This window comes from Ranitomeya variabilis, chromosome 3, assembly GCF_051348905.1.
Source record: "Ranitomeya variabilis isolate aRanVar5 chromosome 3, aRanVar5.hap1, whole genome shotgun sequence".
In the NCBI taxonomy this organism is placed as follows: Eukaryota; Metazoa; Chordata; class Amphibia; order Anura; family Dendrobatidae; genus Ranitomeya; species Ranitomeya variabilis.
The window spans coordinates 375724243-375745980 of record NC_135234.1 but is presented as its reverse complement, the minus strand read 5'-3'; the positions used below and the strand labels follow the sequence as shown (position 1 = coordinate 375745980).

The window sequence follows — 21738 nt, the reverse complement described above, 5'->3', positions numbered from 1 at the left end:
TGGTGCGGCCCAAGTGGCAAACCATTTCTGATCATCGCTTCTCGGCCAAATGGCTCAAGATCAAGTGTAGTGTCTGTTCTTATCTGATACGTCCCCTATTTGGGGACCATATATTAAATAGATTTTTGGAATAGGGAGCTGGAAATGGAGCTTGCTTTGTCGCACGGAACCTTCACGTGCTGTCACAATGGGGATGGAGGGTGTGGTTATGCAGATTCAAAACGCGTTGTGCACAGCTTGAACACACGCACACCGCAGAACTGTCATCTACAGAGCTTCCAGAGTTTCTGGAAAATGTCTTCCCTGCGGCAATCTTTTGCTATGTCTCCACAGTGGGTTTCGGTTGTAGGCCTTGGTGTGGCCCAAGTGGCAAACCATTTCTGATCATCGCTTCTCGGCCAAATGGCTCAAGATCAAGCGTAGTGTCTGTTCTTATCTGATACGTCCCCTATTTGGGGACCATATATTAAATGGATTTTTGGAATAGGGAGCTGGAAATGGAGCTTGCTTCGTCGCACGGAACCTTCACGTGCTGTCACAATGGGGATGGAGGGTGTGGTTATGCAGATTCAAAACGCGTTGTGCACAGCTTCAACACACGCACACCACAGAACTGTCATCGACAGAGCTTCCAGAGTTTCTGGAAAATGTCTTCCCTGTGGCAATCTTTTGCTATGTCTCCACAGTGGGTTTCGGTTGTAGACCTTGGTGTGGCCCAAGTGGCAAACCATTTCTGATCATCGCTTCTTGGCCAAATGGCTCAAGATCAAGCGTAGTGTCTGTTCTTATCTGATACGTCCCCTATTTGGGGACCATATATTAAATAGATTTTTGGAATAGGGAGCTGGAAATGGAGCTTGCTTTGTCGCACGGAACCTTCACGTGCTGTCACAATGGGGATGGAGGGTGTGGTTATGCAGATTCAAAACGCGTTGTGCACAGCTTGAACACACGCACACCGCAGAACTGTCATCTACAGAGCTTCCAGAGTTTCTGGAAAATGTCTTCCCTGCGGCAATCTTTTGCTATGTCTCCACAGTGGGTTTCGGTTGTAGGCCTTGGTGCGGCCCAAGTGGCAAACCATTTCTGATCATCGCTTCTCGGCCAAATGGCTCAAGATCAAGCGTAGTGTCTGTTCTTATCTGATACGTCCCCTATTTGGGGACCATATATTAAATGGATTTTTGGAATAGGGAGCTGGAAATGGAGCTTGCTTTGTCACACGGAACCTTCACATGCTGTCACAATGGGGATGGAGGGTGTGGTTATGCAGATTCGAAACGCGTTGTGCACAGCTTGAACACACGCACACCGCAGAACTGTCATCTACAGAGCTTCCAGAGTTTCTGGAAAATGTCTTCCCTGCGGCAATCTTTTGCTAAGTCTCCACAGTGGGTTTCGGTTGTAGGCCTTGGTGCGGCCCAAGTGGCAAACCACTTCTGATCATCGCTTCTCGGCCAAATGGCTCAAGATCAAGCGTAGAGTCTGTTCTTATCTGATACGTCCCCTATTTGGGGACCATATATTAAATGGATTTTTGGAATAGGATGCTGGAAATGGAGCTTGCTTTGTCGCACGGAACCTTCACGTGCTGTCACAATGGGGATGGAGGGTGTGGTTATGCAGATCCAAAACGCGTTGTGCACAGCTTGAACACACGCACACCGCAGAACTGTCATCTACAGAGCTTCCAGAGTTTCTGGAAAATGTCTTCCCTGCGGCAATCTTTTGCTATGTCTCCACAGTGGGTTTCGGTTGTAGGCCTTGGTGCGGCCCAAATGGCGAACCATTTCTGATCATCGCTTCTCGGCCAAATGGCTCAAGATCAAGCGTAGTGTCTGTTCTTATCTGATACGTCCCCTATTTGGGGACCATATATTAAATAGATTTTTGGAATAGGGAGCTGGAAATGGAGCTTGCTTTGTCGCACGGAACCTTCACGTGCTGTCACAATGGGGATGGAGGGTGTGGTTATGCAGATTCAAAACGCGTTGTGCACAGCTTGAACACATGCACACCGCAGAACTGTCATCTACAGAGCTTCCAGAGTTTCTGGAAAATGTCTTCCCTGCGGCAATCTTTTGCTATGTCTCCACAGTGGGTTTCGGTTGTAGGCCTTGGTGCGGCCCAAGTGGCAAACCATTTCTGATCATCGCTTCTCGGCCAAATGGCTCAAGATCAAGCGTAGTGTCTGTTCTTATCTGATACGTCCCCTATTTGGGGACCATATATTAAATAGATTTTTGGAATAGGGAGCTGGAAATGGAGCTTGCTTTGTCGCATGGAACCTTCACGTGCTGTCACAATGGGGATGGAGGGTGTGGTTATGCAGATTCAAAACGCGTTGTGCACAGCTTGTCTCCACAGTGGGTTTCGGTTGTAGGCCTTGGTGCGGCCCAAGTGGCAAACCATTTCTGATCATCGCTTCTCGGCCAAATGGCTCAAGATCAAGCGTAGTGTCTGTTCTTATCTGATACGTCCCCTATTTGGGTACCATATATTACATGGATTTTTGGAATAGGGAGCTGGAAATGGAGCTTGCTTTGTCGCACGGAACCTTCACGTGCTGTAACAATGGGGATGGAGGGTGTGGTTATGCAGATTCAAAACGCGTTGTGCACAGCTTGAACACACGCACACAGCAGAACTGTCATCTACAGAGCTTCCAGAGTTTCTGGAAAATGTCTTCCCTGCGGCAATCTTTTGCTATGTCTCCACAGTGGGTTTCGGTTGTAGGCCTTGGTGCGGCCCAAGTGGCAAACCATTTCTGATCATCGCTTCTCGGCCAAATGGCTCAAGATCAAGCGTAGTGTCTGTTCTTATCTGATATGTCCCCTATTTGGGGACCATATATTAAATAGATTTTTGGAATAGGGAGCTGGAAATGGAGCTTGCTTTGTCGCATGGAACCTTCACGTGCTGTCACAATGGGGATGGAGGGTGTGGTTATGCAGATTCAAAACGCGTTGTGCACAGCTTGAACACACGCACACCACAGAACTGTCATCGACAGAGCTTCCAGAGTTTCTGGAAAATGTCTTCCCTGTGGCAATCTTTTGCTATGTCTCCACAGTGGGTTTCGGTTGTAGACCTTTGTGCGGCCCAAGTGGCAAACCATTTCTGATCATCGCTTCTTGGCCAAATGGCTCAAGATCAAGCGTAGTGTCTGTTCTTATCTGATACATCCCCTATTTGGGGACCATATATTAAATAGATTTTTGGAATAGGGAGCTGGAAATGGAGCTTGCTTTGTCGCACGGAACCTTCACGTGCTGTCACAATGGGGATGGAGGGTGTGGTTATGCAGATTAAAAACGCGTTGTGCACAGCTTGAACACACGCACACCGCAGAACTGTCATCTACAGAACTTCCAGAGTTTCTGGAAAATGTCTTCCCTGCGGCAGTCTTTTGCTATGTCTCCACAGTGGGTTTCGGTTGTAGGCCTTGGTGTGGCCTAAGTGGCAAATCATTTCTGATCATCGCTTCTCGGCCAAATGGCTCAAGATCAAGCGTAGTGTCTGTTCTTATCTGATACGTCCCCTATTTGGGGACCATATATTAAATGGATTTTTGGAATACGGAGCTGGAAATGGAGCTTGCTTCGTCGCACGGAACCTTCACGTGCTGTCACAATGGGGATGGAGGGTGTGGTTATGCAGATTCAAAACGCGTTGTGCACAGCTTGAACACACGCACACCGCAGAACTGTCATCGACAGAGCTTCCAGAGTTTCTGGAAAATGTCTTCCCTGCGGCAATCTTTTGCTATGTCTCCACAGTGGGTTTCGGTTGTAGGCCTTGGTGCGGCCCAAGTGGCAAACCATTTCTGATCATCGCTTCTTGGCCAAATGGCTCAAGATCAAGCGTAGTGTCTGTTCTTATCTGATACGTCCCCTATTTGGGGACCATATATTAAATAGATTTTTGGAATAGGGAGCTGGAAATGGAGCTTGCTTTGTCGCACGGAACCTTCACGTGCTGTCACAATGGGGATGGAGGGTGTAATTATGCAGATTCAAAACGCGTTGTGCACAGCTTGAACACACGCACACCGCAGAACTGTCATCTACAGAACTTCCAGAGTTTCTGGAAAATGTCTTCCCTGCAGCAATCTTTTGCTATGTCTCCACAGTGGGTTTCGGTTTTAGGCCTTGGTGCGGCCCAAGTGGCAAACCATTTCTGATCATCGCTTCTCGGCCAAATGGCTCAAGATCAAGCGTAGTGTCTGTTCTTATCTGATACGTCCCCTATTTGGGACCATATATTAAATGGATTTTTGGAATAGGGAGCTGGAAATGGAGCTTGCTTTGTGACACGGAACCTTCACGTGCTGTCACAATGGGGATGGAGGGTGTGGTTATGCAGATTCAAAACGCGTTGTGCACAGCTTGAACACAAGCACACCGCAGAACTGTCATCGACAGAGCTTCCAGAGTTTCTGGAAAATGTCTTTCCTACGGCAATCTTTTGCTATGTCTCCACAGTGGGTTTCGGTTGTAGGCCTTGGTGCGGCCCAAGTGGCAAACCATTTCTTATCATCGCTTCTCGGCCAAATGGCTCAAGATCAAGCGTTGTGTCTGTTCTTATCTGATACGTCCCCTATTTTGGGACCATATATTAAATGGATTTTTGGAATAGGGAGCTGGAAATGGAGCTTGCTTTGTCACACGGAACCTTCACGTGCTGTCACAATGGGGATGGAGGGTGTGGTTATGCAGATTCAAAACGCGTTGTGCACAGCTTGAACACACGCACACCGCAGAACTGTCATCTACAGAACTTCCAGAGTTTCTGGAAAATGTCTTCCCTGCGGCAATCTTTTGCTATGTCTCCACAGTGGGTTTCGGTTGTAGGCCTTGGTGCGGCCCAAGTGGCAAACCATTTCTGATCATCGCTTCTCGGCCAAATGGCTCAAGATCAAGCGTAGTGTCTGTTCTTATCTGATACGTCCCCTATTTGGGGACCATATGTTAAATAGATTTTTGGAATAGGGAGCTGGAAATGGAGCTTGCTTTGTCGCACGGAACCTTCACGTGCTGTCACAATGGGGATGGAGGGTGTGGTTATGCAGATTCAAAACGCGTTGTGCACAGCTTGAACACACGCACACCGCAGAACTGTCATCAACAGAGCTTCCAGAGTTTCTGGAAAATGTCTTCCCTGCGGCCATCTTTTGCTATGTCTCCACAGTGGGTTTCGGTTGTAGGCCTTGGTGCGGCCCAAGTGGCAAACCATTTCTTATCATCGCTTCTCGGCCAAATGGCTCAAGATCAAGCGTAGTGTCTGTTCTTATCTGATACGTCCCCTATTTTGGGACCATATATTAAATGGATTTTTGGAATAGGGAGCTGGAAATGGAGCTTGCTTTGTCACACGGAACCTTCACGTGCTGTCACAATGGGGATGGAGGGTGTGGTTATGCAGATTCAAAACGCGTTGTGCACAGCTTGAACACACGCACACCGCAGAACTGTCATCTACAGAACTTCCAGAGTTTCTGGAAAATGTCTTCCCTGCGGCAATCTTTTGCTATGTCTCCACAGTGGGTTTCGGTTGTAGGCCTTGGTGCGGCCCAAGTGGCAAACCATTTCTGATCATCGCTTCTCGGCCAAATGGCTCAAGATCAAGCGTAGTGTCTGTTCTTATCTGATACGTCCCCTATTTGTGGACCATATATTAAATAGATTTTTGGAACAGGGAGCTGGAAATGGAGCTTGCTTTGTCGCACGGAACCTTCACGTGCTGTCACAATGGGGATGGAGGGTGTGGTTATGCAGATTCAAAACGCATTGTGCACAGCTTGAACACACGCACACCGCAGAACTGTCATCGACAGAGCTTCCAGAGTTTCTGGAAAATGTCTTCCCTGCGGCAATCTTTTGCTATGTCTCCACAGTGGGTTTCGGTTGTAGGCCTTGGTGCGGCCCAAGTGGCAAACCATTTCTGATCATCGCTTCTTGGCCAAATGTCTCAAGATCAAGCGTAGTGTCTGTTCTTATCTGATACGTCCCCTATTTGGGGACCATATATTAAATAGATTTTTGGAATAGGGAGCTGGAAATGGAGCTTGCTTTGTCGCACGGAACCTTCACGTGCTGTCACAATGGGGATGGAGGGTGTGGTTATGCAGATTCAAACCGCGTTGTGCACAGCTTGAACACATGCACACCGCAGATTTGTCATCTACAGAGCTTCCAGAGTTTCTGGAAAATGTCTTCCCTGCGGCAATCTTTTGCTATGTCTCCACAGTGGGTTTCGGTTGTAGGCCTTGGTGCGGCCCAAGTGGCAAACCATTTCTGTTCATCGCTTCTCGGCCAAATGGCTCAAGATCAAGCGTAGTGTCTGTTCTTATCTGATACGTCCCCTATTTTGGGACCATATATTAAATGGATTTTTGGAATAGGGAGCTGGAAATGGAGCTTGCTTTGTCACACGGAACCTTCACGTGCTGTCACAATGGGGATGGAGGGTGTGGTTATGCAGATTCAAAACGCGTTGTGCACAGCTTGAACACACGCACACCGCAGAACTGTCATCTACAGAACTTCCAGAGTTTCTGGAAAATGTCTTCCCTGCGGCAATCTTTTGCTATGTCTCCACAGTGGGTTTTGGTTGTAGGCCTTGGTGCAGCCCAAGTGGCAAACCATTTCTGATCATCGCTTCTCGGCCAAATGGCTCAAGATCAAGCGTAGTGTCTGTTCTTATCTGATACGTCCCCTATTTGTGGACCATATATTAAATAGATTTTTGGAACAGGGAGCTGGAAATGGAGCTTGCTTTGTCGCACGGAACCTTCACGTGCTGTCACAATGGGGATGGAGGGTGTGGTTATGCAGATTCAAAACGCATTGTGCACAGCTTGAACACACGCACACCGCAGAACTGTCATCGACAGAGCTTCCAGAGTTTCTGGAAAATGTCTTCCCTGCGGCAATCTTTTGCTATGTCTCCACAGTGGGTTTCGGTTGTAGGCCTTGGTGCGGCCCAAGTGGCAAACCATTTCTGTTCATCGCTTCTCGGCCAAATGGCTCAAGATCAAGCGTAGTGTCTGTTCTTATCTGATACGTCCCCTATTTGGGGACCATATATTAAATGGATTTTTGGAATAGGGAGCTGGAAATGGAGCTTGCTTTGTCACACGGAACCTTCACGTGCTGTCACAATGGGGATGGAGGGTGTGGTTATGCAGATTCGAAACGCATTGTGCACAGCTTGAACACACGCACACCGCAGAACTGTCATCTACAGAGCTTCCAGAGTTTCTGGAAAATGTCTTCCCTGCGGCAATCTTTTGCTATGTCTCCACAGTGGGTTTTGGTTGTAGGCCTTGGTGCGGCCCAAGTGGCAAACCATTTCTGATCATCGTTTCTCGGCCAAATGGCTCACGATCAAGCGTAGAGTCTGTTCTTATCTGATACGTCCCCTATTTGGGGACCATATATTAAATGGATTTTTGCAATACGGAGCTGGAAATGGAGCTTGCTTTGTCGCACGGAACCTTCACGTGCTGTCACAATGGGGATGGAGGGTGTGGTTATGCAGATTCGAAACGCGTTGTATACAGCTTGAACACACGCACACCGCAGAACTGTCATCTACAGAACTTCCAAAGTTTCTGGAAAATGTCTTCCCTGCGGCAATCTTTTGCTATGTCTCCACAGTGGGTTTCGGTTGTAGGCCTTGGTGCGGCCCAAGTGGCAAACCATTTCTGATCATCGCTTCCCGGACAAATGGCTCAAGATCAAGCGTAGAGTCTGTTCTTATCTGATACGTCCCCTATTTGGGGACCATATATTTAATGGATTTTTGGAATAGGGAGCTGGAAATGGAGCTTGCTTTGTCGCACGGAACCTTCACGTGCTGTCACAATGGGGATGGAGGGTGTGGTTATGCAGATTCAAAACGCGTTGTGCACAGCTTGAACACACGCACACCGCAGAACTGTCATCTACAGAGCTTCCAGAGTTTCTGGAAAATGTCTTCCCTGCGGCAATCTTTTGCTAAGTCTCCACAGTGGGTTTCGGTTGTAGGCCTTGGTGCGGCCCAAATGGCAAACCATTTCTGATCATCGCTTCTCGGCCAAATGGCTCAAGATCAAGCGTAGTGTCTGTTCTTATCTGATACGTCCCCTATTTGGGGACCATATATTAAATAGATTTTTGGAATAGGGAGCTGGAAACGGAGCTTGCTTTGTCGCACGGAACCTTCACGTGCTGTCACAATGGGGATGGAGGGTGTGGTTATGCAGATTCAAAACGCGTTGTGCACAGCTTGAACACACGCACACCGCTGAACTGTCATCTACAGAGCTTCCAGAGTTTCTGGAAAATGTCTTCCCTGCGGCAATCTTTTGCTATGTCTCCACAGTGGGTTTCGGTTGTAGGCCTTGGTGCGGCCCAAGTGGCAAATCATTTCTGTTCATCGCTTCTCGGCCAAATGGCTCAAGATCAAGCGTAGTGTCTGTTCTTATCTGATACGTCCCCTATTTGGGGACCATATATTAAATAGATTTTTGGAATAGGGAGCTGGAAATGGAGCTTGCTTTGTCGCATGGAACCTTCACGTGCTGTCACAATGGGGATGGAGGGTGTGGTTATGCAGATTCAAAACGCGTTGTGCACAGCTTGAACACACGCACACCGCAGAACTGTCATCTACAGAGCTTCCAGAGTTTCTGGAAAATGTCTTCCCTGTGGCAATCTTTTGCTATGTCTCCACAGTGGGTTTCGGTTGTAGGCCTTTGTGCGGCCCAAGTGGCAAACCATTTCTGATCATCGCTTCTCGGCCAAATGGCTCAAGATCAAGCGTAGTGTCTGTTCTTATCTGATAGGTCCCCTATTTGGGGACCATATATTAAATAGATTTTTGGAATAGGGAGCTGGAAATGGAGCTTGCTTTGTCGCATGGAACCTTCACGTGCTGTCACAATGGGGATGGAGGGTGTGGTTATGCAGATTCAAAACGCGTTGTGCACAGCTTGAACACACGCACACCGCAGAATTGTCATCTACAGAGCTTCCAGAGTTTCTGGAAAATGTCTTCCCTGCGGCAATCTTTTGCTATGTCTCCACAGTGGGTTTCGGTTGTAGGCGTTGGTGCGGCCCAAGTGGCAAACCATTTCTGATCATCGCTTCTCGGACAAATGGCTCAAGATCAAGCGTAGTGTCTGTTCTTATCTGATACGTACCCTATTTGGGGACCATATATTAAATAGATTTTTGGAATAGGGAACTGGAAATGGAGCTTGCTTTGTCGCACGGAACCTTCACTTGCTGTCACAATGGGGATGGAGGGTGTGGTTATGCAGATTCAAAACGCGTTGTGCACAGCTTGAACACACGCACACCGCAGAACTGTCATCTACAGAGCTTCCAGAGTTTCTGGAAAATGTCTTCCCTGCGGCAATCTTTTGCTATGTCTCCACAGTGGGTTTCGGTTGTAGGCGTTGGTGCGGCCCAAGTGGCACACCATTTCTGATCATCGCTTCTCGGCCAAATGGCTCAAGATCAAGCGTAGTGTCTGTTCTTATCTGATACGTCCCCTATTTGGGGACCATATATTAAATGGATTTTTGGAATAGGGAGCTGGAAATGGAGCTTGCTTTGTCGCACGGAACCTTCACGTGCTGTCACAATGGGGATGGAGGGTGTGGTTATGCAGATTCAAAACGCGTTGTGCACAGCTTGAACACACGCACACCGCAGAACTGTCATCGACAGAGCTTCCAGAGTTTCTGGAAATTGTCTTCCCTGCGGCAATCTTTTGCTATGTCTCCACAGTGGGTTTCGGTTGTAGGCCTTGGGGCAGCCCAAGTGGCAAACCATTTCTGATCATCGCTTCTCGGCCAAATGGCTCAAGATCAAGCGTAGTGTCTGTTCTTATCTGATACGTCCCCTATTTGGGGACCATATATTAAATAGATTTTTGGAATAGGGAACTGGAAATGGAGCTTGCTTTGTCGCACGGAACCTTCACGTGCTGTCACAATGGGGATGGAGGGTGTGGTTATGCAGATTCAAAACGCGTTGTGCACAGCTTGAACACACGCACACCGCAGAACTGTCATCTACAGAGCTTCCAGAGTTTCTGGAAAATGTCTTCCCTGCGGCAATCTTTTGCTATGTCTCCACAGTGGGTTTCGGTTGTAGGCCTTGGTGCGGCCCAAGTGGCACACCATTTCTGATCATCGCTTCTCGGCCAAATGGCTCAAGATCAAGCGTAGTGTCTGTTCTTATCTGATACGTCCCCTATTTGGGGACCATATATTAAATGGATTTTTGGAATAGGGAGCTGGAAATGGAGCTTGCTTTGTCGCACGGAACCTTCACGTGCTGTCACAATGGGGATGGAGGGTGTGGTTATGCAGATTCAAAACGCGTTGTGCACAGCTTGAACACACGCACACCGCAGAACTGTCATCGACAGAGCTTCCAGAGTTTCTGGAAAATGTCTTCCCTGCGGCAATCTTTTGCTATGTCTCCACAGTGGGTTTCGGTTGTAGGCCTTGGGGCGGCCCAAGTGGCAAACCATTTCTGATCATCGCTTCTCGGCCAAATGGCTCAAGATCAAGCGTAGTGTCTGATCTTATCTGATACGTCCCCTATTTGGGGACCATATATTAAATGGATTTTTGGAATAGGGAGCTGGAAATGGAGCTTGCTTTGTCACACGGAACCTTCACGTGCTGTCACAATGGGGATGGAGGGTGTGATTATGCAGATTCAAAACGCGTTGTGCACAGCTTGAACACACGCACACCGCAGAATTGTCATCGACAAAGCTGCCAGAGTTTCTGGAAAATGTCTTCTCTGCGGCAATCTTTTGCTATGTCTCCACAGTGGGTTTTGGTTGTAGGCCTTGGTGCGGCCCAAGTGGCAAACCATTTCTGATCATCGTTTCTCGGCCAAATGGCTCACGATCAAGCGTAGAGTCTGTTCTTATCTGATACGTCCCCTATTTGGGGACCATATATTAAATGGATTTTTGCAATACGGAGCTGGAAATGGAGCTTGCTTTGTCGCACGGAACCTTCACGTGCTGTCACAATGGGGATGGAGGGTGTGGTTATGCAGATTCGAAACGCGTTGTATACAGCTTGAACACACGCACACCGCAGAACTGTCATCTACAGAACTTCCAAAGTTTCTGGAAAATGTCTTCCCTGCGGCAATCTTTTGCTATGTCTCCACAGTGGGTTTCGGTTGTAGGCCTTGGTGCGGCCCAAGTGGCAAACCATTTCTGATCATCGCTTCCCGGACAAATGGCTCAAGATCAAGCGTAGAGTCTGTTCTTATCTGATACGTCCCCTATTTGGGGACCATATATTTAATGGATTTTTGGAATAGGGAGCTGGAAATGGAGCTTGCTTTGTCGCACGGAACCTTCACGTGCTGTCACAATGGGGATGGAGGGTGTGGTTATGCAGATTCAAAACGCGTTGTGCACAGCTTGAACACACGCACACCGCAGAACTGTCATCTACAGAGCTTCCAGAGTTTCTGGAAAATGTCTTCCCTGCGGCAATCTTTTGCTAAGTCTCCACAGTGGGTTTCGGTTGTAGGCCTTGGTGCGGCCCAAATGGCAAACCATTTCTGATCATCGCTTCTCGGCCAAATGGCTCAAGATCAAGCGTAGTGTCTGTTCTTATCTGATACGTCCCCTATTTGGGGACCATATATTAAATAGATTTTTGGAATAGGGAGCTGGAAACGGAGCTTGCTTTGTCGCACGGAACCTTCACGTGCTGTCACAATGGGGATGGAGGGTGTGGTTATGCAGATTCAAAACGCGTTGTGCACAGCTTGAACACACGCACACCGCAGAACTGTCATCTACAGAGCTTCCAGAGTTTCTGGAAAATGTCTTCCCTGCGGCAATCTTTTGCTATGTCTCCACAGTGGGTTTTGGTTGTAGGCCTTGGTGCGGCCCAAGTGGCAAATCATTTCTGTTCATCGCTTCTCGGCCAAATGGCTCAAGATCAAGCGTAGTGTCTGTTCTTATCTGATACGTCCCCTATTTGGGGACCATATATTAAATAGATTTTTGGAATAGGGAGCTGGAAATGGAGCTTGCTTTGTCGCATGGAACCTTCACGTGCTGTCACAATGGGGATGGAGGGTGTGGTTATGCAGATTCAAAACGCGTTGTGCACAGCTTGAACACACGCACACCGCAGAACTGTCATCTACAGAGCTTCCAGAGTTTCTGGAAAATGTCTTCCCTGTGGCAATCTTTTGCTATGTCTCCACAGTGGGTTTCGGTTGTAGGCCTTTGTGCGGCCCAAGTGGCAAACCATTTCTGATCATCGCTTCTCGGCCAAATGGCTCAAGATCAAGCGTAGTGTCTGTTCTTATCTGATAGGTCCCCTATTTGGGGACCATATATTAAATAGATTTTTGGAATAGGGAGCTGGAAATGGAGCTTGCTTTGTCGCATGGAACCTTCACGTGCTGTCACAATGGGGATGGAGGGTGTGGTTATGCAGATTCAAAACGCGTTGTGCACAGCTTGAACACACGCACACCGCAGAACTGTCATCTACAGAGCTTCCAGAGTTTCTGGAAAATGTCTTCCCTGCGGCAATCTTTTGCTATGTCTCCACAGTGGGTTTCGGTTGTAGGCGTTGGTGCGGCCCAAGTGGCAAACCATTTCTGATCATCGCTTCTCGGACAAATGGCTCAAGATCAAGCGTAGTGTCTGTTCTTATCTGATACGTACCCTATTTGGGGACCATATATTAAATAGATTTTTGGAATAGGGAACTGGAAATGGAGCTTGCTTTGTCGCACGGAACCTTCACTTGCTGTCACAATGGGGATGGAGGGTGTGGTTATGCAGATTCAAAACGCGTTGTGCACAGCTTGAACACACGCACACCGCAGAACTGTCATCTACAGAGCTTCCAGAGTTTCTGGAAAATGTCTTCCCTGCGGCAATCTTTTGCTATGTCTCCACAGTGGGTTTCGGTTGTAGGCGTTGGTGCGGCCCAAGTGGCACACCATTTCTGATCATCGCTTCTCGGCCAAATGGCTCAAGATCAAGCGTAGTGTCTGTTCTTATCTGATACGTCCCCTATTTGGGGACCATATATTAAATGGATTTTTGGAATAGGGAGCTGGAAATGGAGCTTGCTTTGTCGCACGGAACCTTCACGTGCTGTCACAATGGGGATGGAGGGTGTGGTTATGCAGATTCAAAACGCGTTGTGCACAGCTTGAACACACGCACACCGCAGAACTGTCATCGACAGAGCTTCCAGAGTTTCTGGAAATTGTCTTCCCTGCGGCAATCTTTTGCTATGTCTCCACAGTGGGTTTCGGTTGTAGGCCTTGGGGCAGCCCAAGTGGCAAACCATTTCTGATCATCGCTTCTCGGCCAAATGGCTCAAGATCAAGCGTAGTGTCTGTTCTTATCTGATACGTCCCCTATTTGGGGACCATATATTAAATAGATTTTTGGAATAGGGAACTGGAAATGGAGCTTGCTTTGTCGCACGGAACCTTCACGTGCTGTCACAATGGGGATGGAGGGTGTGGTTATGCAGATTCAAAACGCGTTGTGCACAGCTTGAACACACGCACACCGCAGAACTGTCATCTACAGAGCTTCCAGAGTTTCTGGAAAATGTCTTCCTTGCGGCAATCTTTTGCTATGTCTCCACAGTGGGTTTCGGTTGTAGGCCTTGGTGCGGCCCAAGTGGCACACCATTTCTGATCATCGCTTCTCGGCCAAATGGCTCAAGATCAAGCGTAGTGTCTGTTCTTATCTGATACGTCCCCTATTTGGGGACCATATATTAAATGGATTTTTGGAATAGGGAGCTGGAAATGGAGCTTGCTTTGTCGCACGGAACCTTCACGTGCTGTCACAATGGGGATGGAGGGTGTGGTTATGCAGATTCAAAACGCGTTGTGCACAGCTTGAACACACGCACACCGCAGAACTGTCATCGACAGAGCTTCCAGAGTTTCTGGAAAATGTCTTCCCTGCGGCAATCTTTTGCTATGTCTCCACAGTGGGTTTCGGTTGTAGGCCTTGGGGCGGCCCAAGTGGCAAACCATTTCTGATCATCGCTTCTCGGCCAAATGGCTCAAGATCAAGCGTAGTGTCTGATCTTATCTGATACGTCCCCTATTTGGGGACCATATATTAAATGGATTTTTGGAATAGGGAGCTGGAAATGGAGCTTGCTTTGTCACACGGAACCTTCACGTGCTGTCACAATGGGGATGGAGGGTGTGATTATGCAGATTCAAAACGCGTTGTGCACAGCTTGAACACACGCACACCGCAGAATTGTCATCGACAAAGCTGCCAGAGTTTCTGGAAAATGTCTTCTCTGCGGCAATCTTTTGCTATGTCTCCACAGTGGGTTTTGGTTGTAGGCCTTGGTGCGGCCCAAGTGGCAAACCATTTCTGATCATCGCTTCTCGGCCAAATGGCTCAAGATCAAGCGTAGTGTCTGTTCTTATCTGATACGTCCCCTATTTGGGGACCATATATTAAATAGATTTTTGGAATAGGGAGCTGGAAATGGAGCTTGCTTTGTCGCACAGAACCTTCACGTGCTGTCACAATGGGGATGGAGGGTGTGGTTATGCAGATTCAAAACGCGTTGTGCACAGCTTGAACACACGCACACCGCAGAACTGTCATCTACAGAGCTTCCAGAGTTTCTGGAAAATGTCTTCCCTGCGGCAATCTTTTGCTATGTCTCCACAGTGGGTTACGGTTGTAGGCCTTGGTGAGGCCTAAGTGGCAAACCATTTCTGATCATCGCTTCTCGGCCAAATGGCTCAAGATCAAGCGTAGTGTCTGTTCTTATGTGATACGTCCCCTATTTGGGGACCATATATTAAATAGATTTTTGGAATAGGGAGCTGGAAACGGAGCTTGCTTTGTCGCACGGAACCTTCACGTGCTGTCACAATGGGGATGGAGGGTGTGGTTATGCAGATTCAAAACGCGTTGTGCACAGCTTGAACACACGCACACCGCAGAACTGTCATCTACAGAGCTTCCAGAGTTTCTGGAAAATGTCTTCCCTGCGGCAATCTTTTGCTATGTCTCCACAGTGGGTTTCGGTTGTAGGCCTTGGTGCGGCCCAAGTGGCAAATCATTTCTGTTCATCGCTTCTCGGCCAAATGGCTCAAGATCAAGCGTAGTGTCTGTTCTTATCTGATACGTCCCCTATTTGGGGACCATATATTAAATAGATTTTTGGAATAGGGAGCTGGAAATGGAGCTTGCTTTGTCGCATGGAACCTTCACGTGCTGTCACAATGGGGATGGAGGGTGTGGTTATGCAGATTCAAAACGCGTTGTGCACAGCTTGAACACACGCACACCGCAGAACTGTCATCTACAGAGCTTCCAGAGTTTCTGGAAAATGTCTTCCCTGTGGCAATCTTTTGCTATGTCTCCACAGTGGTTTTCGGTTGTAGGCCTTTGTGCGGCCCAAGTGGCAAACCATTTCTGATCATCGCTTCTCGGCCAAATGGCTCAAGATCAAGCGTAGTGTCTGTTCTTATCTGATAGGTCCCCTATTTGGGGACCATATATTAAATAGATTTTTGGAATAGGGAGCTGGAAATGGAGCTTGCTTTGTCGCATGGAACCTTCACGTGCTGTCACAATGGGGATGGAGGGTGTGGTTATGCAGATTCAAAACGCGTTGTGCACAGCTTGAACACACGCACACCGCAGAACTGTCATCTACAGAGCTTCCAGAGTTTCTGGAAAATGTCTTCCCTGCGGCAATCTTTTGCTATGTCTCCACAGTGGGTTTCGGTTGTAGGCGTTGGTGCGGCCCAAGTGGCAAACCATTTCTGATCATCGCTTCTCGGACAAATGGCTCAAGATCAAGCGTAGTGTCTGTTCTTATCTGATACGTACCCTATTTGGGGACCATATATTAAATAGATTTTTGGAATAGGGAACTGGAAATGGAGCTTGCTTTGTCGCACGGAACCTTCACTTGCTGTCACAATGGGGATGGAGGGTGTGGTTATGCAGATTCAAAACGCGTTGCGCACAGCTTGAACACACGCACACCGCAGAACTGTCATCTACAGAGCTTCCAGAGTTTCTGGAAAATGTCTTCCCTGCGGCAATCTTTTGCTATGTCTCCACAGTGGGTTTCGGTTGTAGGCGTTGGTGCGGCCCAAGTGGCACACCATTTCTGATCATCGCTTCTCGGCCAAATGGCTCAAGATCAAGCGTAGTGTCTGTTCTTATCTGATACGTCCCCTATTTGGGGACCATATATTAAATGGATTTTTGGAATAGGGAGCTGGAAATGGAGCTTGCTTTGTCGCACGGAACCTTCACGTGCTGTCACAATGGGGATGGAGGGTGTGGTTATGCAGATTCAAAACGCGTTGTGCACAGCTTGAACACACGCACACCGCAGAACTGTCATCGACAGAGCTTCCAGAGTTTCTGGAAAATGTCTTCCCTGCGGCAATCTTTTGCTATGTCTCCACAGTGGGTTTCGGTTGTAGGCCTTGGGGCAGCCCAAGTGGCAAACCATTTCTGATCATCGCTTCTCGGCCAAATGGCTCAAGATCAAGCGTAGTGTCTGTTCTTATCTGATACGTCCCCTATTTGGGGACCATATATTAAATAGATTTTTGGAATAGGGAACTGGAAATGGAGCTTGCTTTGTCGCACGGAACCTTCACGTGCTGTCACAATGGGGATGGAGGGTGTGGTTATGCAGATTCAAAACGCGTTGTGCACAGCTTGAACACACGCACACCGCAGAACTGTCATCTACAGAGCTTCCAGAGTTTCTGGAAAATGTCTTCCCTGCGGCAATCTTTTGCTATGTCTCCACAGTGGGTTTCGGTTGTAGGCCTTGGTGCGGCCCAAGTGGCACACCATTTCTGATCATCGCTTCTCGGCCAAATGGCTCAAGATCAAGCGTAGTGTCTGTTCTTATCTGATACGTCCCCTATTTGGGGACCATATATTAAATGGATTTTTGGAATAGGGAGCTGGAAATGGAGCTTGCTTTGTCGCACGGAACCTTCACGTGCTGTCACAATGGGGATGGAGGGTGTGGTTATGCAGATTCAAAACGCGTTGTGCACAGCTTGAACACACGCACACCGCAGAACTGTCATCGACAGAGCTTCCAGAGTTTCTGGAAAATGTCTTCCCTGCGGCAATCTTTTGCTATGTCTCCACAGTGGGTTTCGGTTGTAGGCCTTGGGGCGGCCCAAGTGGCAAACCATTTCTGATCATCGCTTCTCGGCCAAATGGCTCAAGATCAAGCGTAGTGTCTGTTCTTATCTGATACGTCCCCTATTTGGGGACCATATATTAAATGGATTTTTGGAATAGGGAGCTGGAAATGGAGCTTGCTTTGTCACACGGAACCTTCACGTGCTGTCACAATGGGGATGGAGGGTGTGATTATGCAGATTCAAAACGCGTTGTGCACAGCTTGAACACACGCACACCGCAGAATTGTCATCGACAAAGCTGCCAGAGTTTCTGGAAAATGTCTTCTCTGCGGCAATCTTTTGCTATGTCTCCACAGTGGGTTTCGGTTGTAGGCCTTGGTGCGGCCCAAGTGGCAAACCATTTCTGATCATCGCTTCTCGGCCAAATGGCTCAAGATCAAGCGTAGTGTCTGTTCTTATCTGATACGTCCCCTATTTGGGGACCATATATTAAATAGATTTTTGGAATAGGGAGCTGGAAATGGAGCTTGCTTTGTCGCACAGAACCTTCACGTGCTGTCACAATGGGGATGGAGGGTGTGGTTATGCAGATTCAAAACGCGTTGTGCACAGCTTGAACACACGCACACCGCAGAACTGTCATCTACAGAGCTTCCAGAGTTTCTGGAAAATGTCTTCCCTGCGGCAATCTTTTGCTATGTCTCCACAGTGGGTTACGGTTGTAGGCCTTGGTGAGGCCTAAGTGGCAAACCATTTCTGATCATCGCTTCTTGGCCAAATGGCTCAAGATCAAGCGTAGTGTCTGTTCTTATGTGATACGTCCCCTATTTGGGGACCATATATTAAATGGATTTTTGGAATAGGGAGCTGGAAATGGAGATTGCTTCGTCGGACGGAACCTTCACATGCTGTCACAATTTGGATGGAGGGTGTGGTTATGCAGATTCAAAATGCGTTGTGCACAGCTTGAACACACGCACACCGCAGAACTGTCATCGACAGAGCTTCCAGAGTTTCTGGAAAATGTCTTCCCTGCGGCAATCTTTTGCTATGTCTCCACAGTGGGTTTCGGTTGTAGGCCTTGGTGCGGCCCAAGTGGCAAACCATTTCTGATCATCGCTTCTCGGCCAAATGGCTCAAGATCAAGCGTAGAGTCTGTTCTTATCTGATACGTCCCCTATTTGGGGACCATATATTAAATGGATTTTTGGAATAGGGAGCTGGCAATGGAGCTTGCTTTGTCGCACGGAACCTTCACGTGCTGTCACAATGGGGATGGAGGGTGTGGTTATGCAGATTCGAAACGCGTTGTATACAGCTTGAACACACGCACACCGCAGAACTGTCATCTACAGAGCTTCCAAAGTTTCTGGAAAATGTCTTCCCTGCGGCAATCTTTTGCTATGTCTCCACAGTGGGTTTTGGTTGTAGGCCTTGGTGCGGCCCAAGTGGCAAACCATTTCTGATCATCGCTTCTCGGCCAAATGGCTCAAGATCAAGCGTAGAGTCTGTTCTTATCTGATACGTCCCCTATTTGGGGACCATATATTAAATGGATTTTTGGAATAGGGAGCTGGAAATGGAGCTTGCTTTGTCGCATGGAACCTTCACGTGCTGTCACAATGGGGATGGAGGGTGTGGTTATGCAGATTCAAAACGCGTTGTGCACAGCTTGAACACACGCACACCGCAGAACTGTCATCTACAGAGCTTCCAGAGTTTCTGGAAAATGTCTTCCCTGCGGCAATCTTTTGCTATGTCTCCACAGTGGGTTTCGTGTTATGACCCCAATGGCGAGGGTCTCAGAGGAACGTGGAAGTCTGCAGAATACAAAAAACCAGCTCATAGGGCAGTGGTAACTGGGTTGACCATATATCTACTCCTAACGCCAACACTAGAAATAGCCGGGGATCATTCCTACGATGATTCTAGATGACACGCTCCAGCCGGAGAATCTAACTACCCCTAGTAGAGGAAAAACAAAGACCTTTCTTGCCTCCAGAGAAGGGAACCCCAAAGCTGGATAGAAGCCCCCCCACAAATAATAACGGTGAGGTAAGAGGAAATGACAAACACAGAAATGAACCAGGTTTAGCACAGAGAGGCCCGCTTACTGATAGCAGAATAAAGAAAGGTAACTTATATGGTCAACAAAAACCCTATCAAAATCCACACTGGAAATTCAAGAACCCCCGAACCGTCTAACGGTCCGGGGGGAGAACACCAGCCCCCTAGAGCTTCCAGCAAAGATCAGGATATAGATTTGGAACAAGCTGGACAAAAATACAAAACCAAAACAAAAAGCAAAAAGCAAAAAGGCAGACTTAGCTGATATAACTGGAACCAGGATCAGTAGACAAGAGCACAGCAGACTAGCTCTGATAACTACGTTGCCAGGCATTGAACTGAAGGTCCAGGGAGCTTAAATAGCAACACCCCTAACTAACGACCCAGGTGCGGATAAAAGGAATGACAGAAAAACCAGAGTCAAAAAACTAGTAACCACTAGAGGGAGCAAAAAGCGAATTCACAACAGTACCCCCCCCTTAGTGAGGGGTCACCGAACCCTCACCACGACCACCAGGGCGATCAGGATGAGCGGCATGAAAGGCACGAACTAAATCGGCCGCATGAACATCAGAGGCGACCACCCAGGAATTATCCTCCTGACCATAGCCCTTCCACTTGACCAGGTACTGAAGCCTCCGCCTGGAGAGGCGAGAATCCAAGATCTTCTCCACCACGTACTCCAACTCGCCCTCAACCAACACCGGAGCAGGAGGCTCGGCAGAAGGAACTACAGGCACAATGTACCGCCGCAACAAGGACCTATGAAATACATTGTGAATAGCAAACGACACAGGAAGATCCAGACGAAAAGATACAGGATTAAGGATTTCCAATATCTTGTAAGGCCCAATAAAACGAGGTTTAAACTTGGGAGAGGAGACCTTCATAGGAACAAAGCGGGAAGAAAGCCACACCAAATCCCCAACGCGTAGTCGGGGACCCACACCGCGGCGGCGGTTGGCAAAGCGCTGAGCCCTCTCCTGTGACAACTTCAAGTTGTCCACCACATGATTCCAGATCCGCTGCAACCTATCCACCACAGAATCCACCCCAGGACAGTCAGAAGGCTCCACATGACCCGAAGAAAAGCGAGGATGGAAACCAGAGTTGCAGAAAAAAGGCGAAACCAAGGTGGCGGAACTAGCCCGATTATTAAGGGCAAACTCAGCCAACGGCAAGAATGTCACCCAATCGTCCTGATCAGCAGAGACAAAACACCTCAAATAAGCCTCCAAAGTCTGATTGGTTCGCTCCGTCTGTCCATTAGTCTGAGGATGGAAAGCAGACGAAAACGACAAATCAATGCCCATCCTACTACAAAAGGATCGCCAGAACCTGGAAACGAACTGGGATCCTCTGTCTGACACAATATTCTCAGGGATGCCGTGCAAACGAACCACGTTCTGGAAAAACACAGGAACCAGATCGGAAGAGGAAGGCAGCTTAGGCAAAGGAACCAAATGGACCATCTTGGAGAAGCGATCACATATCACCCAGATAACGGACATGCCCTGAGATAGCGGAAGATCAGAAATGAAATCCATGGAGATATGTGTCCAAGGTCTCTTCGGGACAGGCAAGGGCAAGAGCAAACCGCTGGCACGAGAACAGCAAGGCTTAGCTCGAGCACAAGTCCCACAGGACTGCACAAATGACCGCACATCCCTTGACAAAGAAGGCCACCAAAAGGACCTGGCCACCAGATCTCTGGTGCCAAAAATTCCCGGGTGACCTGCCAACACCGAGGAATGAACCTCGGAAATGACTCTGCTGGTCCACTTATCCGGGACAAACAGTCTGTCAGGTGGACAAGACTCAGGCCTATCCGCCTGAAATCTCTGCAACACACGTCGCAGATCCGGAGAAATAGCTGACAAGATAACTCCATCTTTAAGAATACCAACAGGATCAGCGACTTCAGGAGCATCAGGCACAAAGCTCCTAGAAAGAGCATCGGCCTTCACATTCTTTGAACCTGGTAAATACGAGACAACAAAATCAAAGCGGGAGAAAAACAATGACCAGCGGGCCTGTCTCGGATTAAGGCGTTTAGCAGACTCGAGATACATCAGATTTTTGTGATCAGTCAAGACCACCACACGATGCTTAGCACCCTCGAGCCAATGACGCCACTCCTCAAATGCCCATTTCATGGCCAACAACTCCCGATTGCCCACATCATAATTTCGCTCGGCAGGCGAAAACTTCCTAGAGAAAAAGGCACAAGGTTTCATAACAGAGCAACCAGGGCCTCTCTGCGACAAAACGGCCCCCGCTCCAATCTCTGAAGCATCCACCTCAACCTGAAAGGGAAGTGAGACATCGGGCTGGCACAAAACAGGCGCCGAAGTAAACCGGCGTTTCAACTCCTGGAAAGCCTCCACGGCAGCAGGAGCCCAGTTGGCTACATCGGAGCCCTTCTTGGTCATATCCGTCAAAGGTTTCACAATGCTAGAAAAATTAGCGATAAAACGACGGT

General features: G+C 48.3%; 2 non-coding genes and 52 pseudogenes across 2 annotated transcripts; all 54 read left to right on the top strand.

The window, feature by feature from the left end:
* Window positions 1–33: 33 nt before the first annotated feature.
* On the top strand, window positions 34–209 carry LOC143760883 (U2 spliceosomal RNA; annotated as a pseudogene).
* Window positions 210–386: 177 nt separating this feature from the next.
* Window positions 387–562, top strand: LOC143763618 (U2 spliceosomal RNA; annotated as a pseudogene).
* Window positions 563–739: 177 nt separating this feature from the next.
* LOC143760125 (U2 spliceosomal RNA) lies at window positions 740–915 on the top strand (annotated as a pseudogene).
* A 177-nt stretch (window positions 916–1092) lies between these two features.
* On the top strand, window positions 1093–1270 carry LOC143760260 (U2 spliceosomal RNA; annotated as a pseudogene).
* Window positions 1271–1445: 175 nt separating this feature from the next.
* Window positions 1446–1621, top strand: LOC143761808 (U2 spliceosomal RNA; annotated as a pseudogene).
* Window positions 1622–1798: 177 nt separating this feature from the next.
* On the top strand, window positions 1799–1974 carry LOC143759650 (U2 spliceosomal RNA; annotated as a pseudogene).
* Window positions 1975–2151: 177 nt separating this feature from the next.
* Window positions 2152–2327, top strand: LOC143761286 (U2 spliceosomal RNA; annotated as a pseudogene).
* Window positions 2328–2420: 93 nt separating this feature from the next.
* On the top strand, window positions 2421–2596 carry LOC143762602 (U2 spliceosomal RNA; annotated as a pseudogene).
* A 177-nt stretch (window positions 2597–2773) lies between these two features.
* Window positions 2774–2949, top strand: LOC143760761 (U2 spliceosomal RNA; annotated as a pseudogene).
* Window positions 2950–3126: 177 nt separating this feature from the next.
* On the top strand, window positions 3127–3302 carry LOC143761642 (U2 spliceosomal RNA; annotated as a pseudogene).
* A 177-nt stretch (window positions 3303–3479) lies between these two features.
* Window positions 3480–3655, top strand: LOC143818805 (U2 spliceosomal RNA; annotated as a pseudogene).
* A 177-nt stretch (window positions 3656–3832) lies between these two features.
* Window positions 3833–4010, top strand: LOC143762277 (U2 spliceosomal RNA; annotated as a pseudogene).
* Window positions 4011–4185: 175 nt separating this feature from the next.
* On the top strand, window positions 4186–4372 carry LOC143762986 (U2 spliceosomal RNA). The gene has a single exon (XR_013212290.1). It is a non-coding gene; the product is annotated as a U2 spliceosomal RNA (small nuclear RNA).
* A 165-nt stretch (window positions 4373–4537) lies between these two features.
* On the top strand, window positions 4538–4713 carry LOC143763040 (U2 spliceosomal RNA; annotated as a pseudogene).
* A 177-nt stretch (window positions 4714–4890) lies between these two features.
* On the top strand, window positions 4891–5066 carry LOC143760486 (U2 spliceosomal RNA; annotated as a pseudogene).
* A 177-nt stretch (window positions 5067–5243) lies between these two features.
* On the top strand, window positions 5244–5419 carry LOC143762873 (U2 spliceosomal RNA; annotated as a pseudogene).
* A 177-nt stretch (window positions 5420–5596) lies between these two features.
* Window positions 5597–5772, top strand: LOC143762424 (U2 spliceosomal RNA; annotated as a pseudogene).
* A 177-nt stretch (window positions 5773–5949) lies between these two features.
* On the top strand, window positions 5950–6125 carry LOC143762939 (U2 spliceosomal RNA; annotated as a pseudogene).
* A 177-nt stretch (window positions 6126–6302) lies between these two features.
* LOC143762872 (U2 spliceosomal RNA) lies at window positions 6303–6478 on the top strand (annotated as a pseudogene).
* Window positions 6479–6655: 177 nt separating this feature from the next.
* On the top strand, window positions 6656–6831 carry LOC143762423 (U2 spliceosomal RNA; annotated as a pseudogene).
* Window positions 6832–7008: 177 nt separating this feature from the next.
* LOC143760898 (U2 spliceosomal RNA) lies at window positions 7009–7184 on the top strand (annotated as a pseudogene).
* A 177-nt stretch (window positions 7185–7361) lies between these two features.
* LOC143763003 (U2 spliceosomal RNA) lies at window positions 7362–7537 on the top strand (annotated as a pseudogene).
* A 177-nt stretch (window positions 7538–7714) lies between these two features.
* LOC143763200 (U2 spliceosomal RNA) lies at window positions 7715–7890 on the top strand (annotated as a pseudogene).
* Window positions 7891–8067: 177 nt separating this feature from the next.
* On the top strand, window positions 8068–8243 carry LOC143760449 (U2 spliceosomal RNA; annotated as a pseudogene).
* Window positions 8244–8420: 177 nt separating this feature from the next.
* Window positions 8421–8596, top strand: LOC143761285 (U2 spliceosomal RNA; annotated as a pseudogene).
* Window positions 8597–8773: 177 nt separating this feature from the next.
* Window positions 8774–8949, top strand: LOC143761660 (U2 spliceosomal RNA; annotated as a pseudogene).
* Window positions 8950–9126: 177 nt separating this feature from the next.
* On the top strand, window positions 9127–9303 carry LOC143763067 (U2 spliceosomal RNA; annotated as a pseudogene).
* A 176-nt stretch (window positions 9304–9479) lies between these two features.
* LOC143759967 (U2 spliceosomal RNA) lies at window positions 9480–9655 on the top strand (annotated as a pseudogene).
* A 177-nt stretch (window positions 9656–9832) lies between these two features.
* LOC143761477 (U2 spliceosomal RNA) lies at window positions 9833–10011 on the top strand (annotated as a pseudogene).
* Window positions 10012–10185: 174 nt separating this feature from the next.
* LOC143759966 (U2 spliceosomal RNA) lies at window positions 10186–10361 on the top strand (annotated as a pseudogene).
* Window positions 10362–10538: 177 nt separating this feature from the next.
* LOC143762462 (U2 spliceosomal RNA) lies at window positions 10539–10717 on the top strand (annotated as a pseudogene).
* A 174-nt stretch (window positions 10718–10891) lies between these two features.
* LOC143763001 (U2 spliceosomal RNA) lies at window positions 10892–11067 on the top strand (annotated as a pseudogene).
* A 177-nt stretch (window positions 11068–11244) lies between these two features.
* Window positions 11245–11420, top strand: LOC143763199 (U2 spliceosomal RNA; annotated as a pseudogene).
* Window positions 11421–11597: 177 nt separating this feature from the next.
* On the top strand, window positions 11598–11773 carry LOC143760448 (U2 spliceosomal RNA; annotated as a pseudogene).
* A 177-nt stretch (window positions 11774–11950) lies between these two features.
* LOC143761284 (U2 spliceosomal RNA) lies at window positions 11951–12126 on the top strand (annotated as a pseudogene).
* A 177-nt stretch (window positions 12127–12303) lies between these two features.
* Window positions 12304–12479, top strand: LOC143761658 (U2 spliceosomal RNA; annotated as a pseudogene).
* Window positions 12480–12656: 177 nt separating this feature from the next.
* Window positions 12657–12833, top strand: LOC143763066 (U2 spliceosomal RNA; annotated as a pseudogene).
* A 176-nt stretch (window positions 12834–13009) lies between these two features.
* Window positions 13010–13185, top strand: LOC143759965 (U2 spliceosomal RNA; annotated as a pseudogene).
* A 177-nt stretch (window positions 13186–13362) lies between these two features.
* Window positions 13363–13541, top strand: LOC143761476 (U2 spliceosomal RNA; annotated as a pseudogene).
* A 174-nt stretch (window positions 13542–13715) lies between these two features.
* Window positions 13716–13891, top strand: LOC143759964 (U2 spliceosomal RNA; annotated as a pseudogene).
* A 177-nt stretch (window positions 13892–14068) lies between these two features.
* LOC143762460 (U2 spliceosomal RNA) lies at window positions 14069–14247 on the top strand (annotated as a pseudogene).
* Window positions 14248–14421: 174 nt separating this feature from the next.
* Window positions 14422–14597, top strand: LOC143759348 (U2 spliceosomal RNA; annotated as a pseudogene).
* A 177-nt stretch (window positions 14598–14774) lies between these two features.
* LOC143761757 (U2 spliceosomal RNA) lies at window positions 14775–14950 on the top strand (annotated as a pseudogene).
* A 177-nt stretch (window positions 14951–15127) lies between these two features.
* On the top strand, window positions 15128–15303 carry LOC143761283 (U2 spliceosomal RNA; annotated as a pseudogene).
* A 177-nt stretch (window positions 15304–15480) lies between these two features.
* On the top strand, window positions 15481–15656 carry LOC143761657 (U2 spliceosomal RNA; annotated as a pseudogene).
* Window positions 15657–15833: 177 nt separating this feature from the next.
* On the top strand, window positions 15834–16010 carry LOC143763065 (U2 spliceosomal RNA; annotated as a pseudogene).
* A 176-nt stretch (window positions 16011–16186) lies between these two features.
* LOC143759963 (U2 spliceosomal RNA) lies at window positions 16187–16362 on the top strand (annotated as a pseudogene).
* Window positions 16363–16539: 177 nt separating this feature from the next.
* On the top strand, window positions 16540–16718 carry LOC143761473 (U2 spliceosomal RNA; annotated as a pseudogene).
* A 174-nt stretch (window positions 16719–16892) lies between these two features.
* On the top strand, window positions 16893–17068 carry LOC143759962 (U2 spliceosomal RNA; annotated as a pseudogene).
* A 177-nt stretch (window positions 17069–17245) lies between these two features.
* Window positions 17246–17424, top strand: LOC143760249 (U2 spliceosomal RNA; annotated as a pseudogene).
* Window positions 17425–17598: 174 nt separating this feature from the next.
* On the top strand, window positions 17599–17774 carry LOC143759346 (U2 spliceosomal RNA; annotated as a pseudogene).
* Window positions 17775–17951: 177 nt separating this feature from the next.
* Window positions 17952–18139, top strand: LOC143762850 (U2 spliceosomal RNA). Its single transcript, XR_013212278.1, has one exon. It is a non-coding gene; the product is annotated as a U2 spliceosomal RNA (small nuclear RNA).
* Window positions 18140–18304: 165 nt separating this feature from the next.
* On the top strand, window positions 18305–18480 carry LOC143762088 (U2 spliceosomal RNA; annotated as a pseudogene).
* A 177-nt stretch (window positions 18481–18657) lies between these two features.
* Window positions 18658–18833, top strand: LOC143762487 (U2 spliceosomal RNA; annotated as a pseudogene).
* Window positions 18834–21738: the final 2905 nt, after the last annotated feature.